This window comes from Macrobrachium nipponense, chromosome 4 (assembly GCF_015104395.2).
Source record: "Macrobrachium nipponense isolate FS-2020 chromosome 4, ASM1510439v2, whole genome shotgun sequence".
Classification (NCBI taxonomy): Eukaryota; Metazoa; Arthropoda; class Malacostraca; order Decapoda; family Palaemonidae; genus Macrobrachium; species Macrobrachium nipponense.
Genome location: NC_061100.1, coordinates 93,597,371 through 93,603,802, shown reverse-complemented (window position 1 = coordinate 93,603,802; position 6,432 = coordinate 93,597,371). Strand labels below are relative to the sequence as shown.

At 35.0% G+C, this 6,432-nt stretch overlaps 1 long non-coding RNA gene across 1 annotated transcript; it reads right to left on the bottom strand.

Annotated features, from left to right (window-relative positions):
* Positions 1-1,116: 1,116 nt before the first annotated feature.
* LOC135211675 (uncharacterized) lies at positions 1,117-4,151 on the bottom strand. Its single transcript, XR_010313702.1, has 4 exons — positions 4,049-4,151; positions 3,653-3,756; positions 2,769-2,871; positions 1,117-2,148 (listed from the first exon to the last, which is right to left on the bottom strand). It is a non-coding gene; the product is annotated as an uncharacterized LOC135211675 (long non-coding RNA).
* Between the last annotated feature and the right edge of the window lie 2,281 nt (positions 4,152-6,432).

Genomic DNA, 6,432 nt, shown 5'->3' with positions numbered 1-6,432 from the left:
AAATGATTTTGGGACCACTGTTCTCAAGTGAGTTTTTGTTTCACTTATGGTGCTGTTTTTTCTACTTTCTCTCGGTTTCCTTTAAGCTGTATTCAACCTTCCCGATTTTTCTCTGTAGGCTACTCATTCCTGGAGATTCATTTTCAATGTAACACTTCTAGGTAGGTACATGAAATTTACTTACCTTTTATACTGCCGTTTGCTCATTGTGTTTTTTTTATTCTGCGTTTAATTTAGTAGACATAGTGCTGATCTTAACAAACAAGGGTTTAAAAACAAATATTGTGATCTCCAATCTTTCCTTTCTGCTACTTGGGAACATTATGTCATCCACCAATACTTTGGACTAGCCTTTCCCCGGCTATCCTATTCACTCTACCTGTTGCTGAACCACTTAAATGGATCGTATATTGTTCCTTGTCTTACAATTTCTTTTATGTCAGTAGTCTCTTCCGGCCACAGCATCTCTACCTTTCCATTTTCTTTCATCTTTTGTATTAGCAATTCATCTTTCCATCCGATCATTAATTCTACCCATTTCTTTAATGCAATCTTTCTTTCATGATCGTATCAATGCATAATAAATGGATTTATGAAGTGAAATATATCAATGACCAATGGGGTTATTAAAACACACTACACTCTCTATATGTCGTTTGTGCATGTAAATAGTCCACCTCATGACATGCTCTGCTAAATACAATCACATTGACGACGGCTGCTGTAATTTTTTTATTTATGAGTAACATTTCGTAGGTATAGTATCTGGTTACTTAATGTCATGTTAATATTTCTACTTTGACTATTATCTTTTCGTATTTACTTCCACTCTGCTTACTCCACCAGTTGTATATTTCTAAAACCTTCTGTTGTACATACATTCCAGTTTTTCTATTATCAGGTACGTTATTATTGAAAAGAATATGATTGAGCCATTGCATTCCTGTCTTATTCCATTAGTCACATTTAGCTCTTTTTGTTCTACATTGTTAAGGCATAGACTTGTTGCACCATTTGTATATATCTTTGTTACTGCGCTTATTACCTCTGCATGCAGGGGGTAGTTGCAGTAGCCGTAAGCTAGAGTGTTCGTCTTTAGAACGACTTCTTCGCCCATTGCAGTATATCTTTGATTGTATTTATTTATGTTATTGTCTCTTTGATGAAAATCCTTTCTATTCTCCATTTCTTTGCTCGACAGTTTGCGAAAATGCTTTCATTGTAAAACGTTTTTTCCCCGTTTATCTTCACGTCTTATTTACCTTTACCGTGTTTGGCATTGCCGTTAATTAAAAAGACCTTCAAACAATTTCATTCTTAATGTAGGTAATGAGAAATGAGATAAATGAAATGTTGGATGGAATTAAGGAGTTGCGTAATTAGTGTCACATAAGTATTTCTGAATCGAGAATGTTAACGGCTAAACAACCTAATTGATTTTCACAATACTATGCTAAAAAGAGGCATTATTTATCTCAGTCTCATTTTGTTCTGGAAAAGTAATTCTAAAGCTGTACTCTACAATGAGGTTGTTTTGATTATAGATTTATAATGTGATGAAAGAATGATCAGCGCTCTCTCTGTCAAAACTAAACAAGAGGAGAAAATTCAACACATTTCCCAGTGCGTTTTAAAATACCTCCCAGTGCAAACTGCAGCACTATTATTCTTTTTCGTGAAGCCGGAACACTGAAATTAAAGCAGGTGGATGCAGAGTCTGGGTGGATGGGTGTCTGCTCGCGGTTCGTTGGCTGGTTTAGAAAGTTTAAGAAAACAACAAAAAAGTTTACGTGGGAATCTAGGACTTAGCAAGAATTTCCTTATTTCTGGCAGCCTTTATTTCAGTTTAAATATATCACAGAATATAATAACAAAGGAAAAACTATGACTAACTATAATAAATGATGCGGTTATACAATCATTCCCGCAGATAACACTATAAAGTAAAATAACAAAAACAACAACATTAAACACGGGGAATACTGCATTGCCTCAGTTCGTCTTATGAGCTGATGCTTCATAGCTTTAAGACTCTCCCTCAATCTGCAGTTACCAGAAGCTCCTGGGAATTAGTATTAAGGTCCATCTGCACTTTTGTTTGCATGGCCGGCATTTAAAAATTAGGGCGAGGCCAAGGTGTGGGTTTATCTGCGACAGAAAAAGAGTTGCATTCAGCACGAAGAATGAATATTAATTGACATTATTGGGTGACAATGTGTTGATACACGTGGAATTCTCTCTCTCTCACATGCATACATACACACACAAAAAACCATCACTAAATATTATTATTATTATTATTATTATTATTATTATTATTATTATTATTATTATTATTATTATTATTATTAAAAAATATTGTAGGTATTCTTGGTAAAGAAACGAAAATTTTCCTTTTTAATTTGCGTCACTCTACAAGTGCAGAGCGTTTCAACCAAATCCTAAACCAGAGAAAATTTGCTGGAAGAGATAAATTTATAGAAAACTAAACTGCAAAGCATGCACACACTTTAAAGTCCGTGCTTTACAGGAATTCATCATATTAAGCATGTTCCAACACGACCGTTTATGATCTTATGGAGTCCCAAGAAAAGACCTTACATAATTTCTTATGCCCATTTCTCATCAAATTACTTAGTGATTAGTTAGGAGGCTCTATATGCAATGGTGAAAGTGGCAAAGAAATCGTTTACTTCTACTCTAGGCTGTAACTTGCATAAATAATTTATTGATTTTCTTAATGCCAATGATCATTCGAATATACTCACCAGGACACCTGCAGCAGTCGTAAGTGAGATGTTTTTGGCCTGGAGCCAAGGGTATGCAGGAACAGCATTGGCTTCGCTTCATTCTCAAGTTTAAAGAACCAGCCTGGTGGGAAGAATATGAGACAACTTTTTTATATATCTTCCAGTATATTGCAGTAGTATATATATATGTGTGTGTGTGTGTGTGTATACATATATATATATATAATTGAATATAATGGCAACTTTTTACCAGATACATTTCTAATTATAATACCCGCAATGCCCTCTTAACTTCTTGAATTCTTCACACTTCTTGGATAAACTTGTCACCAGCTGTAGATCTAAGTGTAAGAATATGAAGTCACGGCTGTAACGCTGATGTACTGTTGTAGGATTCGAACTCGTGGTCAGGTCGGCAATTTGACTTCGTTCTAATACTTTGGATGCGAGCGTGAGTCCTGCTACAGGACACTAGAATTGCTTCATATTCTTGCATGTGGATCTTTGACATTGCAGAGACAAGCGCACCCAAAGAGTGGTAAGAGCTCTAGAAGTTGAGAAGATTAAGAGGCTTATCAACTGGAGTGACGTAACGGCTGATGTCTGGAACTCTTTCTAAAATACCGCTTTTCTATAATACTTCTAAAATGTAGCTTTGACTTCTTAACTTTTTGGGGGTTTTATGTGCGTATATGTGCACTGGTATACAAACTACAGCGCATCCATACGTAGCATGTATTTTTATTTTTTTTAACTCAGATCCTCTACACAGACACACACACACACATATATATATATAATGTATATATATATATATATATATATATATATATATATATATATATATATATAAATGCAGTTACCACATATACCAAAATTATACAGAACTGACGATATCTTACCCTAAAACTTGGCGAAGCGTCCACCAGAACCAGAAGAACAGAGAGAATCACCACCACAAGTAAAGTAATCTTCATGATGCACAGCTTCCTGTTGTCTGCGATATCTGAGGATGTAGTGACAGTCATTTGTTTAGAGTCAAGTACGCTGCTAATGCCATGAACACTGCTAATAGAGAGTCAGTATTTTATATCTAATGACGAGCTATAGATCTTTCCATCGAATTTCACATGTTATTATCACGCAGTGACTAAAGAAGTTGCGGTCAAATCGCTGAAACATTATCAAAGAAAAACCAAAATACAGACATTAAAATGTTACCATGTAAAGAAATGTGACATTGGAGATATAGTCTTAACTAATATCACGACGGAAGAGCCGCCACTGATAATGTTTACCTGAGGAGTGGGCAAGTACGATGCGGGAATGGGATTGTCATGTTGTTTGTTGTTTTTGATTTAGCTGACCTTGTGTCAGCACGGGCTCTTGCTCACAGAGCAGCCCGTAATGGGATTGTCAGGTGATCACCTGTTTATATGTGTTCTCACTTTCCTAGTATTGTTGCCAGTTGCCGCTGTCCGCATGAATGCACTAGACCTAGAAACGCGGGGCAGGGCTGAAATGGGAAAGCTTTATTCAGGTCACAGTGACAGAATATGAGACATCGGTAACCACAACTAAACTGGTTGTATATATGCATATATCAGATAAGTTTAAAATACTGCAGGTGTAATTTTATGCACAGACATTCTTAGTTTTCAATTTATATCGGGAGTGCAATGGTTCCCAGCCTGGGTTCTATGGTTGCTCCTCTCTATTCCACTAGCCTTATAACCAAGGGCTCTTTTCAAGATGTTTACCGTTCCTTTGAGGGCAGAAATCTACAACTCATTTATACTTGGGCAACTTGGTATTGCCTGAAGATATTTTCTCAGATTAGAAGTTTTGAATTCCCTGAAGATATTTTCTCAGATTAGAAGTTTTGAATTGCCTGAAGATATTTTCTCAGATTAGAGGTTTTAAACCTTGATTACTTAAGAATTTGCAAATCACCATGCACACTGGCTGGGTTACAGATCGATGGATACTCTGAAGGAAGAGCGTTTGAATATTAACTGCCAAATCTTACTGTCATTTTGCCTTTAGGCAGTTATCAGGTGCCTTTAGTCTTTACCCTTTTGCTTCCTTTGTAAAGTAACAATTTTACAATCTTTACACTTCAGGGTCATGTAGTACTACACTATCAGTTGTCTTGACCGTTATTTGCATTGCCAGTGATCTATCACTGGTCATGAAAATTTTGTTTCTTGAAGCATTAAATTCTTCAAACACATTGTTTCATGAAAAATTATATTCCTTGATATTGTTTCACGATTCACTGAACTTCACAATGACATTTTTTCATAAAGCACTGAATTCTCAATGCAACTGTTTTACGTAGCATATAATTGATCAAAATCTTCAAATATATTGTTTCTTGATGCGTTGAATTCAACGAAAGTTCTGTATCATGAAGCACTGACTACCATGGAAATCTTACTTCATAGATAACCGAATTCAATAGGATATTTTTTCTCTTGAAGTTCTAAATTCCACGAAAATATTGTTTCTTGAAGTGTCGAATTCTGCGGAATTTTTTCTTACGCAATGCTAAATTCTTCACAGGAAATGTTGCATGGAGCACTGAATTCCGCGAAAGCCATTCCGTGGCGATAAATCGTCAAATCTTCATCGGTATCCTCGAAACTTTTTTCTTCTGGAAATTTTAGGAATGCAAAGACAGGCAAATAGCTACAAAATTAACCAACAGAAACACGAATACAGTTGCCGGTGATAACATTTCTTCCCAATTTCGTTGACAGGTTTGAAACAGGGGCGGGCAAAGACTTTCAGAAGGTCAGGGGTCAGTTGTGGGTAAAAGGGTACCCCTTCAGTTTTTGAAAATTAAATTTGCCATGGTTTATTTGCTGCAATTATCATATGATAATAAATACAATATATATATATATATATATATATATATTATATATATATATATATATATATGTATATAGATATATATTATTTACCTATTAGATATATATATATAATATACATATATATATATATATATTATGCATATGCATAATGTGACAGTCTTAAAATTCAATACATGTATATGATCCAATTCAAATATTATTTCTGACAAAAAAGGGCATCTTAGCTATGAAGAAGAAAAGGGGCAGGGGCTCAAGCACCCTGCCCTTGTGCACGTCCTTGGTTTGAAGGAAAACATTCTATTGCACTGTTGTTCAGTTTTGAGATGATAGTTTATTTCTCTCCCTGATGATTCAATGCACTTTATTATTATTATTATTATTGTTATTATTATTATTATTATTATTATTATTATTATTATTATTATTATTATTATTATTATTTCTTTGGGGGGAATATAAAGGCTAAACTACTGTATTTTACTTATCCAGTTCTCGGGCATTTTCAGAGATGTTTGATTCCTGTAAGTTTGAGAATCTCACTAACGAAGAAGAATCCATAACCGCAACAAAAAGGATAATTTTTGTCAGGAAATAGAAAGTTACATTAATTAACACGACACGGTAACGTTTTTGTTTTTCTTCTTGCTAGCGGAATTACGTTAGAAGTTGTGCGGGGATTTTTACAAATGTTTGTGATTGCTCTCTTGTTCTTGGATGTTAGGGCCCTTCCTTTCTGAATCTCTTGTACACCATCTATCGATTCAGACATTCAAATTCTTGTCTCTCATCTCTCCTAACACTTT